Raw genomic sequence first — 11,667 nt, forward strand, 5'->3', positions numbered from 1 at the left:
TTCTTCTCTTTCTCCTCTCCCCTCTTCCCCCTTTTACATGTTTCTATGGAGCTGCTTCTTCTTCTTCTTCTTCTTCTTCTTCTTCTTCTTCTTCTTCTCCTCCTCCTCCTCCTCCTCCTCCTCCTCCTCCTCTTCTTATCTTTGTCTTCATCTTCTTCATCTTCCTCCTTTCCTCCTTCCTCCTTTTCCTCCATCATCATCATCATCATCATCATCATCATCATCATCATCATCATCATCATCATCCCTACTATCATCATCCTTTGGAAGGATCCCTTGAAGGAATCAAAAAGACCTGCAGTTTAGATCACAAATGAAGGAAGACCCTCAGACAATTCCAGAGATAGGAAAAGTTAAATATGGTTTTGAGATCGGGTTGGCAAACCACTGGAGCCACTAAGGCTTTGTGAATTATTATTATTGAGATATGCCTTTTTAGTGGCAATATGGAAGACCATTGTTAGTGACATATTTTGATGTCTCCCTCATATTAAGAAATGATGCGGCATGTGGGCTCAGTGGTTAAGATGCTGGGCTTATAAGCTGGGAAGCCAGAAGCCCAGGTTCAAAACCCAAATTCCACATGATGGGGCGAGCTCCTGTCCTTGGCCCAGCTCCTGACAACCTAGCAGTTCAAAAGCATACAAATGCAAGTAGATAAATAGGTACCACTGTGGTGGGAAGGTAACAGTGGTCCATAACATCATAGAATAAGATAGGATAGGGTAGGGTAGGGTAGGGTAGGGTAGGGTAGGATAGGATAGGATAGGATAGGATAGGATAGGAATACAGAATAGAATGCGGATAGGATAGGATAGGATAGGATAGGATAGGATAGAATAGAATAGAATAGAATAGAATAGAATAGAATAGAATAGAATAGAATAGAATAGAATTCTTTATTGGTCAAGTGTGATTGGACACACAAGGAATTTGTCTTTGGTGCATATGCTCTCAGTGTACATAAATAAAAATAAAATAGAATACATTCATCAAGAATCATAAGATACAACACTTAATGATAGTCATAGGTTACTAATAAGCAGTCAAATTATACTAGGAAACAAATAAAACAATATAGACTTTACAGATACAAGCAACATGGTTATAGTCATACGTGGGAAGAGATAGATACTAGGAAGGAAGAGAAGAATAATAGTAATACAGTCTTAATTGATAATTGGACAGGGTTGTGGGTATTAGTTGTTTAGCAGAGTGATGGCATTTGGGAAAAAACTGTCCTTGTGTCTAGTTGTCCTAGTGTGCAGTGCTCTGTAGCATCGTTTTGTGGGTAGGAGTTGAAACAATTTATGTCCAGGATGTGAGGGGTCTGTAGATACTTTCACAGCCCTCTTTTTGGATTCGTGCAGTGTACAGGTCCTCCGTGGAAGGCAGGTTGGTAGCCATTGTTTTTTTTTCCAGCAGTTCTAATTATCTGTTGAAATCTGTGTCCCAGGTGGCGCAGTGGTTAAATGCAGCACTGCAGGCTACTTCAGCTGACTGCAGTTCTGCAGTTCGGCTGTTCAAATCTCACCGGCTCAGGGTTGACTCAGCCTTCCATCCTTCCGAGGTGGGTAAAATGAGGATCCGGATTGTTGTTGGGGGCAATATGCTGACTCTGTAAACCGCTTAGAGAGGGCTGGAAGCCCTATGAAGCGGTATATAAGTCTAACTGCTATTGCTATTGTTATTGCTAGGTTGCAGAGCCAAACCAGACAGTTATAGAGGTGCAGATGACAGACTCAATCATTCCTCTGTAGAACAGAATCAGCAGCTCTTTGGGCAGTTTGAGCTTTCCAAGTTGGTGCAGAAAGAACACTCATGCTGGATACATGACCACAGAAAATGTCTTGGGACATTGCTGTCTCGATGGCCTTGAAATGGAGATGAGCATCAACCCTTCGAGTCAGCAACGACTAGCAGAGTAAAATCCTCGGGGGCTCCTTCTTTTCATATCAAGAAAAGTCAAGGAGTTTAGAACGCCTTCTGAGCTAGCCTGCTTGGTTTTTCATTTTTGCTTGCTGAATAAAGCAGAAGCAGGAAAACCTCCACGTAGCTTCAAGCGCATTTTGGCTGTGAAAGTGTCAGATTTCCAATTCTCATCCTGCAGCCATCAGCCAGTCAAGGTCAGGTCATGCACTCTCCTGACCATAGCAGGTCCATGAAATCATAGTGTCATGTTTTGATTTAAAAAAAAAGTCTTTGGGTTGTTGTTATTATTGGCAGCACAAAAGACCAGATCTACACATGATGGTCCAATTAAATTGGCTTGTTGCTATACCTAGGGACAAGAATGTTGCAATGGAATAGAACAGAAACGAACAAAACAGAAGAGAAAAGAATAATGGGATGGGTTGGGATTGGTTGGGAAGGGATGGGATGGGATGGGATAGAATAGAATAGAATAGAATAGAATAATGGGATGGGATGGGATGGGATGGAATAGAATAGAATAGAATAATGGGATAGGGTGTGATGGGATGGGATGGGATGGGATGGGATAGGATAGGATAGAATAGAATAGAATAATGGGATGGGATGGGATGGAATAGAATAGAATAGAATAATGGGATAGGGTGTGATGGGATGGGATGGGATGGGATGGGATAGGATAGGATAGAATAGAATAGAAAATGGGATGGGATGGAATGGAATTGAATAAAATAGAATAGAATAGAATAATGGGATGGGATGGAATAGAATAGAATAATGGGATATGATAGGATGGGATAGGATGGGATGGGATGGAATAGAATAATGGAATAGGGTGGGGTGGGATGGGATAGGATAGAATAGAATAGAATAGAAGGGATGGAATGGAATAGAATAGAATAATGGTATGGTATGGTATGGTATGGTATGGTATGGTATGGTATGGTATGGTATGGTATGGTATGGTATGGGATGGGATGGAATAGAATAGAATAGAATAGAATAGAATAGAATAGAATAGAATAGAATAGAATAATGGGATATGATAGGATGGAATAGAATAGAATAGAATAGAATAGAATAGAATAGAATAGAATAGAATAGAATAGAATAGAATAGAATAGAATAGAATAGAATAGAATAGAATAGAATAGAATAGAATAGAATAGAATAATGGAATAGAGTGGGGTGGGATGGGATGGGATGGGATGGAATAGAGTAGAGTAGAGTAGAGTAGAGTAGAGTAGAATAGAATAGAATAGAATAGAATAGAATAGAATAGAATAGAATAGAATAGTTGAAAGGGACCTTGGAGGTCTTCTAGTCCAATCCCCTGCGCAGGCAGGAGACCCTCTACTAGGCCGGCAACCTTAAACACTCAAAGAGCCATTTGGACCCATTTCCCACAGAAAGGAAAACACCGGGAGCCACAAAACCCTTCCCGTGCCTGGCTATTCCTGAGAGGCCACAAGACTAGCGTATGTAGTTCTGTCATTCTGTTTTCTTCTGAACTCTTTCTTGGATTTATCCATGGTTGGCCTACCAGGGGTTGAAAGACTCAATAAATCACGTGCCGGCAGGTGTTGCACATTGGCGGTTGGGATGCATATTTTGAGCAACGGAGCCACAGCAGAGGGATGAAAGAGCCACATGCGGCTCCAGAGCCACAGGGTTGCTCACCCCCTGGACTAGACTTACCTAGTTCCCTCAATCGTTCCACACATGGTTTAGCCTCCTGACACCCTAAGCATTAAATATTTTCTGTATTAAATTTGTTCGTTTATTTTATGGATTTAACTCCTTAATTTAATCATGAAATGCATTAATACTTTCTGAAAATGAACTTCTCTGAGATCAGAAAGGGGAGGGGAGGAAGCCTAACTCCTTGCAAATGCTAAAATTATTCTTGTTTACTTCTTTGTGAGTATTCTGCTTCAAGCTAATCATTCCAACAAGGAAAAATATTTTTTCTCCCGAAATATAACAGCTTCAAGATTTGGCCACTTCAGAAAACCTTATTATATCAACGCCGAGAGTTTTGCCAGAAAAAAGAAGCCAGCTTTTACAATTTTCAGAATATTAAAAAAAATAAAAAGAAAAGTATTGGGAGAAATGGAATTGAAATTCACATCAGGATTCTTTGAGAAAAGGAAAAAGAAAGAGAAGCACAACAGCTAAATTTTGGGTTTCAACTATGTGTCCGTGTCTGATTAATTAAACTCAAGGCTTTTCCGATACTCCCTACAGATTTTGTCCCTGCCTTTGATTAATTTAATTAAGGATTTTCTAGCCTGGGCTCCCCCAAGGGGCATCACATGGAAGACGTTAAATGCAACTTTTTAAAAGAAAGTTGAAAAGGGAAGAGGGGGAGGGATGGAGGAGCAGAAAAGATTACGCCATTACACCAGGGGTGAAATCCAGCAGGTTCTGACAGGTTCTGGAAAACTGATAGCGGAAATTTTGAGTAGTTTGGAAAACTGGCAAATGCCATCCCTAGCTGGCCCCAGAGTGGGGTGGAAATGGAGGTTTTGCAATATCCTTCTCCTGGAGTGGAGTGGGAATGGAGATTTTGCAGTATCCTTCCCCTGAAGTGGGGTGGGAATGGAGATTTTGCAGTATCCTTCCCCTGGAGTGGGGTGGGAATGGAGGTTTTCCCCTGGAGTGGGGAGGGAATGGAGGTTTTGCAATATCCTTCCCCTGGAGTGTGGGAGGAATGGGGATTTTGCAGTATCCTTCCCCCGAAGTAGGGTGGGAATAGAGGTTTTGCAACATCCTTCCTCCAGGAGTGGGGTGGAAATGGAGATTTTGCAGTATCCTTCCCCTGGAGTGGGGCGGGAATGGAGGTTTTGCAGTATCCTTCCCCTGGAGAGGGGTGGGAATGGAGGTTTTGCAATATCCTTCCCCTGGAATGGGGTGGGAATGGAGATTTTGCAGTATCCTTCCCCTGCCATGCCCACCAAGCCACACCACACCCGCAGAACCAGTAGTATAAAAGTTTGAATCTCACCACTGCATTACACCCAGCTGATCATTAGGCCTCTGTAACCCGGTGCAACAGTTTGAGATGAATGTGAATCTTTTCTTTTAAAAGAAAAACGAATTGACATATGAATCTGTCTTACTGTAAGCTACTTGATGGATGCTCTTTGCCAGGGTTGTTGACAGTAACACTGGCTATGTTCACACTGGAGATTTAACTCAGCAGTTGCATTCGTGCAGCGTGTAAAATTTGATTAGCGCGAAGACTGATGAGTGGCTTGATAGCTTAATATTTTGGGAGGGCGAGTCATTTGTTCATCATATGCTTCAGCTTATGGTGCAAAACCAGGTTACTCAGCAACCAGGTTGTGAGTGTGGTCCTGATCTCATGTAGAGGTCTTTCGAATTATGTCTGCATTGCCAAAATGGAGTTTTCTGTTACTTTGTGTTGCCACCCAGTGGTCATGTAGATGCCAGGAGCCCAGATAGACAACCTAAATTTTAGGGAAATCTCCTCTTGCAATCAAAGACTGCAATTCACATCCCAACACAAACAACACCAAGAAAAGTATTCTAAACAACTGCAATATGACATGACAGAAAGCAATGGCAATTGACTTGACTCCTGTGATCTCTCGGGAAAGTTATCAAATCTGCCAGCTAAGTGGAAAAGAATAATTTCCTCTTTTGAAAGTCAATTAATAAGAATATTATGAAATCTTCCCAACATGTTGTAAGAAAGGGACAGAAAATGAAATACATGGGTGGTTGGGTGGTTGGTTGGGTGGGTGGGTGGGTAGGTGAATGGATGCATGGATGGTTAGATGGAACATGAGTAGTACATGGATGCATGGATAGATGCATGGATGGATAGGCTGTTGGTTTGAGCTCCAAGATTGGCAATTTGGCTGCAAATGTTTCATCACTATTCAAAGAGACATCATCAGTGCTTTTTGAGTTATGCTCATCTGTCAGTACACAGGTCTTCTATAGATGAGCACAACTCAAAATGCACTGACGATGTCTCCTTGAATGGTGACAAAATGTTTGCAACCAAATTGCCAAGCTCAGAGCTCAAACCAACAGCATAATTACCGACCCGAGCTACTGAAATTCAAACACATTTCAGCATGGATAGATGCATGGAATCAATTTTTTCCCATTGGGTGGGACCAAAGGTGTTGTCTCAAATGAATGCTATGAAATCCATGCAGGTATTTCTTCAAGACAACTTGAAACACAGTCAACCCTGTGGCCTATAAGGAGGCGCTTAGGTAATTATTAATTGTTCTCAGATCAGTTTTAATTTGGAAACCCCCAACCACTTATTATTCTCCTCCAGTGGGTTTATAAAAGTTGGGCCAGGTTGTTGAATCAATTGAGTCCCGTGATCCTTCTGGAAAGCTATCAATCTGTCAACTAAGGGAGAAAGAAAGAATACTTTTTTTCCTTTTGAACTTCTGTAAAAAGTTGATCAATAAGAATATTATTCAATCTTTAATAATTAAATGCATTAAATGTTATAGAGTCGCCTGCTTGAGCAAGGAGGATTGGACTAGAAGACCTCCAAAGTCCCTTCTAAATCTATTATGCTGATAATTTTTGTTCATTTTTTTCCACCATGTTGAGGGAAAAGGGGCAGCAAAGGAGATCCATTGGTGGGTGACTGCATGGCAGCATGGATTCATGGAAGATTGAATGCATGAATATATGGAGGTGTTGTGACTCAGCAGAAGTTTGCTGTGAGTTGAGTCAGGATGCAGGAATAACGATGCAGATGGGGCTCGTTAGTGTGGTCTTCTGGAGATAAAAGGACTGATGGTGCCACGCCCTGGTTGCAGACGTCAACGTTCATCATTCGTTCATGATTCGTCATTCATCAGTCGTGGTTTATTTGTGAGAGGCACTTGGATAAGTGGTTTGCTTTCTGTAACCCTGATTCAAAGAGACACTTGGAGAAGTGATTTGCTTTCTTTCTGTAAAACCTTTTTTGTCAGAGACTTTATTTATGTTTATTTTGGGCTCGCAGCCAGCGGAAGCCAGGACTGATAAAGTTATTTCCTTTTAAGTCTGTCTGACTGTCGTTTGTTAACGAGCGAAGAAAGGGGGTCAGAACAGGAGGTATGAGGTCAACTTTTGGGTAGGTCCAAAGGTGTTGTCTCAAATGAATGCTACTGAATCAATGCTGTTTCCTCTTGCAGCTTCGAGACAACTTGACATGCAATGTCAACCAATGGTCTACAAAGAGGCAATTAAAAGATAAAGGTAAAGGTTCCCCTCGCACATACATGCTAGTCATTCCCAACTCCAGAGGGTGGTGCTCATCTCTGTTTCTAAGCTGAAGAGCCAGTGCTATCCAAAGATGTCTCCGTGGTCATGTGGCCAGCATAACTAAATGCTGAAAGTGCACAGAATGCTGTTACCTTCCCACCAAAGGTGGTCCCCAATTTTCTACTTGCATTTTTACCTGCTTTCGAACTGCAAGTTTGGGGAGCTCACTCCATTATGCGGTGCTAGGAATCCGAACCATCAAACTGCCAACCTTTCTGATTGACAAGCTCAGTGTCAGGCCTGCAATTATATTCCTTTTAGAATTTTGGCCTGCCACACTTTCTCTTATTTCATTATGCTGTTTCAATAGTATAGTTGATGGGAGGGGGGAATAGACAGGAGTGAGATTGTGGAATGTATTGTTTTTCATTCTTTACTAGAAGCCAAGGTCATCCTTTGTCTCCATACTTTCACACCTGACCGGAAGCAGCTGGGTGTGGATGCCAGCGTGGAAGAAGAAGATTGGAGCCAAGGTGGCGCAGTGGTTAAATGCAGCACTGCAGGCTACTGCTAGATCAGCAGGTCAGAGGTTCAAATCTCACCGGCTCAGGGTTGACTCAGCCTTCCATCCTTCCGAGGTGGGTAAAATGAGGACCCAGATTGTTGGGGGCAATATGCTGACTCTCTGTAAACCGCTTAGAGAGGCCTGAAAGGCCTATGAAGCGGTATATAAGTCTACTGCTATTGCTATTGCTATTGGACCATGTGATGGATTGTGAGCGTGGGGACAAGATCACGAACTTTTAACTGGGTGGGATTCTGATGTCATTTCCAGTATTGGGATTAACACAGATGTGCTGAGATGTCTGATTTATTAAATTGGAACTTTAAGGATCGTTTTGCCTTTGATTCTGATTTAATTCTACATGATACTTGGAATGCTGACACTCAGCTTCTTAGCCGCTGAGCCACTGTTATTAATTGTTCTTAGATCAGTTTTAATTTGAATGCCCCCCGCCCCCAACCACTGATTATTCTCCTATCCGGAGGATCTTCAAAAGCTGATCCAGCTTCCCTCCCGGGTTGTGGCCTACAGCAACCCCCCCCCCTCAAAAGCAACAAACTATCATTGTGGGGCTCATAATGAAATTTAAGCAATCAGTGCCATCATTTCTCTTATTAGCTGGAGCCTGGATAAGAAAAAGGTGGCCTAGTGAACAATGATTCACAAATAACAGGTGCAGCTATTTTCCATTAGCCTGTCAGGGGATAAAGCTCTGTCACTTTTATTTACTGAATTAATCCACCAAAGTCCAGCTAGAGAACCATAGTCAAAATGGCCATTAATTGTAGGCTGATGTGTAGATGGAACATATCTCCAAAGGGACTATAAACCTTTGTTCTTTTAGCCTCTTCCGGGTCCCCGTGCAGGGATTATCAGTAAATCACCAAATGCTTCATCTGCTTATTAAAAATTTATCCCACTGAACTTCCCAGGTGTCTTTTAAGCCAAGTCATCCATTGGTCGGTAATTTCTTCACCGTCTCCTTTAACATGATCCATGGTTACATTTCATGGCTTCCATTAAGATATCAACAAAGCAGAGGTGGCATTCAGCTGGTTCTTACCGGTTCTGGCGAACCAGTAGCAGAAATTTTGAGTAGTTTGAAGAACCGGTAAATACTGCCTCTGACTGGCCCACCCCCAATCTATTTGCTGCCTCCCCAGTCCCAGCTGATCGGCTGCACAGGAGAACAGAGCTGGAAAGTAGGTTAGTGGAGTGGGGATGGAATGGGGATTTTGCAGTATCCTTTCCCCAGGAGTCGAGAGGGAATGTGGATTTTGCAGTATCCTTCCCCCAGGAGTGGGGAGGGAATGGGGATTTGCAGTATCCTTCCCCCATGAGTCGAGAGGGAATGGGGATTTTGCAGTATCCTTCCCCTAGGAGTTGAGAGGGAATGGGGATTTTGCAGTATCCTTCCCCCAGGAGTGGGGAGGGTTTGGGGATTTTGCAGTATCCTTCTCCTTCCATGCTCACCAAGCCACGCCCACAGAACCAGTAGTAAATAATTTGAATCCCACCACTGCAACAAAGGCTAAAGTGAAGGTAGGGAATGCTTAATGGAGCCGCAAGAATAATAATCCTAAAAATATGTTACCAATGAAAACAGAAGTTTTATTTAAAACAATGGGAAGAAAAAAATCAGATGCAATTTGCAGATCAGATTTGAGGTAGGGGTTGGTATTTGGCTTGTGGACTCCTACCTGAATAATAATATTCATTTTTTATTATAGTCACAGATCAGCATTAAAAATAAGAGGTATTAAACAACAATAAGAACAACAACAACAAATAAAATAAAAAATAAATAAACATATTATTAATAAATAAAAAATAATAATTAAAAAGAGGGCAGTGGTTCAGAGGCTAAGACGCTGAACTTGCATTTTTACATGCTTTCAAACTGCTAGGTTGGCAGAAGCTGGGAAAAGTAATGGGAGCTCATTCCATTACATGGCACTAGGGATTCGAACAGCCGAACTGCCGACCTTCCTGATTGACAAGCTCAGCATCTTAGCCACTGAGCCACCGTGTCCCCATATATATAGAATAGATTAGAAAAAAGCCATTTTGGAAGGTGTGGAGATGCTTCGGATGTCAGTGGTGCGAATTTAAAAAAATAATGTTTGCTGAGTTAGGGAAAATTAGAGAGAGACTTAGAGAGTGTATGCTCATTCGGGGCAAGGGGGAACAGAACCTCTAAATCTTTCCTCACTGAATTTAAACTAGATGACACATAAAATATTTAATTACTGTTAATACCCTCCTTCCCCCTGTAACTTGATAACTTTCCCTTTTAATCATCTTAAAAATTAGAACTTCGTGACAAGTCTTGGAGGAGCCTGGGGGCTACGTTTGAGGCTTGTGAACCTCTTTGCTAATGAAGCAGAGAGCCTAAAATCAACTAGATGAGATAGAGAGAGAGGCTAATGTCAGGTTAAGTCCAAGAAGAATGTGGAACAATCTAGTCAAAGTTCTTTATTTTCTTACACGCAATAGACGGAATCTTGCCGATTCACAGTAATACACCGATACAAAATACTTTCTTATCTTCCTCACCATCCAGAGTGGTAAAAGAGGATGAGAAGAAAGAAGAAGAAATAAGGAGGAGGAGGAGGAGGAGGAGGAGGAGGAGGAGGAGGAGGAGGAGGAGGAGGAAGAGACCTTCTAACATAGGTTTTGTACTTCCTTCCTGACAGTTTGAGGTGATGTCTCTGCGTTCTTCATTTTTGCTTAATATTGAAAATATTGCTTGTAGAACCTTATTCACACCTGTGATATACATATGTGAAGGTTTCCATCATGTCATCTCTTTGCCTTCTTTCCTCATATACCATTTCTCCATTCTCTCTTGATATGTTTTGTTCCTCAGACCAGGGGTGAAATGCTACCAGTTCGGACCAATAAAAAATGCTACTGGTTTGGGTAAACCGGTATTTCCGATGATCAGCTGTGACGCGTGATTTCCTGCATGATTTCCTGCTTTCTACCTAATCTACCATCCACCCGTCCAGACATCATCACATCTGTTTTTGATGCTCTGCGCATGCACGCTCACATTTGAGGACCAGTAGCCAAGGTAAGTATATTTCACCCCTGACTCAAACCTTGTGCCATTTCTGTTCCCCGTCTCTGGATTTGCTCCATCTTTTATCAATATCTCTTTTTAAGTGAGGTCTCCAGAACTGGACACAGGTTTCCAAATGGGGTCTGAATAAAACTCTAGACAAGGGGGATTAGTACTTCCTTATTCCTACTGGTGATCCCTCTAGTGATGCATCCCAGAATTTTGTTGGCCTTCACACCTGCCTGGCCACCCCCTTGGCTCATTTTGTCATTATTTACTATGAACAGTAGTTGGATTCAGCCGGTTTGCACCAGTTCAAGTGAACCGGTTGTTAAATTACCTCCTCCCGCTGTCAAAGTGGGTTCTGGGCACTGCGCTGCAATGGAGAAATGGGTAATTGTAACGTTCCCATGGTTCGTCCATGAGGCCAATGTGAAGAAAAGACAGGACACGATCTTTCTCGGGATGGAGCGACGACCCAGATTGGGGGTCTGGTAACCCCTTTTATTAAGATAGGACAAAGGCAGGAGGAGCAATAGCATGTGAGTAAAAACAGCCTGTAAAAGTACAATTTCTAATCTACTGCTCAGAGAAGTTCTGTCTATATATGGTCAAATCCTGGGCGTCATTGGTAGGGCACATCTCAGAATGTTATGTTATGCACTATCAGGATGTTATGGCGTTTTAGGAGTTTGTTTTCTCCTGTGTGATTCAGCGTGGCTCTGCATGCCCTGGATGAACTGGGCCATGGGGGACACACACCTATACAAGGAACTATATTACAACAGGTAATGGAGCTGTAACTTTAAGGGAAGGAGAAGGCCACTTTCTCTCTTTCTTCTCCCTGCTTCTCTTT

This window comes from Thamnophis elegans, chromosome 3 (assembly GCF_009769535.1).
Source record: "Thamnophis elegans isolate rThaEle1 chromosome 3, rThaEle1.pri, whole genome shotgun sequence".
Lineage (NCBI taxonomy): Eukaryota > Metazoa > Chordata > Lepidosauria > Squamata > Colubridae > Thamnophis > Thamnophis elegans.